Source organism: Frankliniella occidentalis, unplaced genomic scaffold, assembly GCF_000697945.3.
Source record: "Frankliniella occidentalis isolate FOCC.00 unplaced genomic scaffold, Focc_3.1 Scaffold299, whole genome shotgun sequence".
NCBI lineage: Eukaryota > Metazoa > Arthropoda > Insecta > Thysanoptera > Thripidae > Frankliniella > Frankliniella occidentalis.
In genome coordinates, this window is record NW_026267425.1 from 170,919 (window position 1) to 173,708 (window position 2,790).

At 50.4% G+C, this 2,790-nt stretch overlaps 1 protein-coding gene across 1 annotated transcript in view; it reads right to left on the reverse strand.

The window, feature by feature from the left end:
* The window catches only part of LOC127750967 (uncharacterized), a 19,134-nt gene that overhangs the window by 14,729 nt on the left and 1,615 nt on the right, over window positions 1–2,790 (reverse strand). The gene's annotated exons all lie outside the window — the stretch shown is intronic.

Below are 2,790 nucleotides of genomic sequence, written 5' to 3' on the forward strand. Positions count from 1 at the left end.
CTCGGCTCGGTTCGCCAGCGCACTCGCACTCTGACCATTCAGCTAAAAGGATTAGCAGCTGAGGGAGAAATGGAGAGGCATGACTGGGGGCACAGAGCAGTCGCGCTCCCTCCTCTCTCTCACTCTCCCCTCGCCCTCCCGTCCTTCTCTTCTTTCAGCCCGCGCAAAACACTCGTACAAAACTCGCTATCACCTGTTTTTTTGTTTTTTTATCAGCAAGCCCTGATCTTTTTGCCAGCAGCGTCCCTTTAATCTTAGCCTCAAAAAAAAAAAAATAATAAATAATTGAAAATGTCCCTAACATTGACAACAACGATATCAAGGGAAAATGAAACAGGAAATCCCGCAATAGCATACAATCACCAAACACTCCCTCCCTTTCGACCTCCCACACAAACACACACAGCCCGCCTGCCAAGCCATGCACATGCAGGGGCGAAATTATCTGTATCTCGACTCGTGTATACAGGAAAATAGGCTGGGATGCGGAGGAAGAGGGATGAGTATAACAAGCAGGCCCGCCCTTCCGCCAAACGAAGTTGCCAGCTCCGCTTCGCTCCGCCGGCAACTCCGTTCGGCAGGGGCCGGGCCTGCTTGGCCTGCCGGCGGCGATGGTCGGGCCTGCGGCCCGACCATTTCTGTCAAGAGATTTGCTGAAAAACATGATCAAATGATGTAGCGGGCCTTCGGCCTGATTAAACCCGTCGTCTTTGTGTTTGCCCCGAAGACTCGAGAAAGGGATGTAACGGTGGAGCACCGCGACTACAACCCACCCTTCTGCTTAGAAAACGTTTTTTGGGGGTGAAGGGGAGAGTTAACTTTTTATTTTGCGGTTTTTAGGCCTTTTTCTACAACTTATTGTTCACTATGGCAATTTTTAGCTTATTTTCGTCAAAAAAGACCCTCTAGCGCCTAAACGGTTAGAGATAGAGCAAAACGGACGAAATTTTCGCCCGAAGGGCTCTACTTTGACGAGTTACCCCTTAGGAGAACATAAAAAAAAAATACTTTTTGGGAGATTTTTTGAACCTTGGATACCCCCATTCACACCCTTAGGGGTGGTTGCCAGGATTTGCCGTAGGCGTTTCGTTCTCTAGAAGTGGACCTTAAGATACCCTGAAAATTTCAAGTCTCTAGCACATCTCCTTCTTGTGGAACAGACAGACAGACAGACAGACACACAGACACACAGACACACACGAGGTCGTTTGCATAAGCCCGCTGGATAGCTTTTTCAAAGCAGAAGGGCGGGCTAAAAACTGTATATTTTTCAGTGAATTCATTTTAAAACAATACACACAACTATGTTTAGGAATTAATACATGTGCAATGCACTTCCATCATCCCGGATATTCCTGGCAATTTGACCTTATGAGAGAGTTAGAAGGCGGGGAGGGAGGAGGAGGGAGCGGGGAGGAAGGGAGAGGGTGAGGGAGGGGTGAGGGTGGAGGGAGAGTGGGACTAGGACTAGGGCGAGGGTGGGACTGGGAGGAGGGGGAGGGAGATTGAAATTGAAATTGCAGGTTATTGAGGATTCTCAAAAAACCGCGGAGGGCGTACCGAAAGCGAAGGGGCGGCTAGGCTGCTAGGCTAGACGATCCCACCTCGCGCGTGGTGGGCCCCGTGGCTAAACGCCGAGGGAGAGAAACCTCGAGCATCGTGTGCGGCCGGGGCTGTGGCCAGGGCCAGGGCTGAGGCCTGGGCGGGATCTGATGCTCTTCCTGCTCGTCAAGGCCGAGCCTACGCTGGGCGGCGCCCAGGGCAGCACATGCCGGCACATGCACGGGCCGCGGCCGAGGGCTCTGCGGCGGCCGAGGGATCTGTTCAGCCTCGGCACTAACGGAAGCAGGAGAATAGAATAACAAACTGCTGCTCACGGCGATTTCCGGATGCAACCCCGCGATTACGACGTTGAGCGGTATTGGAAGTGCTCCGGTCGCCAGCGCCGTGGTCGTTCTTATTCGGGCGGTTAGAGGGCAATCATAGGAGGAAAGAGGCCAAAAATCTATGCGAATACATTACACATACATGGCGAGTCGACCTCCCATGGTATCCTACGAGAACCCCATAGACTATGGGATGATGGTCCATCCATGACCGCATCCTCGAGTTGAACATGAACATTCCCCACACACTAGAATCACTGTAAGAAGTTTTCGTAATTTTACAAAAAAAAAATATGTTACGAAATGCTTCGTAAAAAAAATTACGAAAATATTTCGTAAGTATCAATATTAAACGTTTCGTAAAGTTACAAATATATTTCGTAACGAATGCAAATTTTCGTCACAAAATTAGACAAAAATTATAACAATTTTATACGTCCTAGATGGAACTTTGGATTTTACAAAGCAATTCGTAAAATAACGACGTAAATGTTTAAAAACGAAGTTTTCGTAATAGGAAATTAACCGAGGAAATTTCGTAAAATTACGATAATTGTTTTAGTGAAGAGCCCCCGAGCCTCTCCTCTGGTCTGGCTGTAGTAGTCTCTGGCAGTGTGTGTGTGTGAGTGAAGTGAGTGTACCGAGCGGTAGGACTCAGGAGCCACAACACCACTCAGCCCGGCGGCCGGCGGCGGCGCTCACACTCAAAGGGGGCGTTTCCTGAATTAGAAATACGCGCCTCTGGCGCGCAGTGCAAGTGTGCGACGGCGGCTGGTGGCAGTGCAGTAGCCCCCCACGCACACACGCACACACACACACACACTGTGCACTGGTAATGAGTCCTCTTTGCCCCCGTTCCCGCGCGCACGGAAACGGAAGCTGTGCCCCCTTCTCTGCCCCTCTG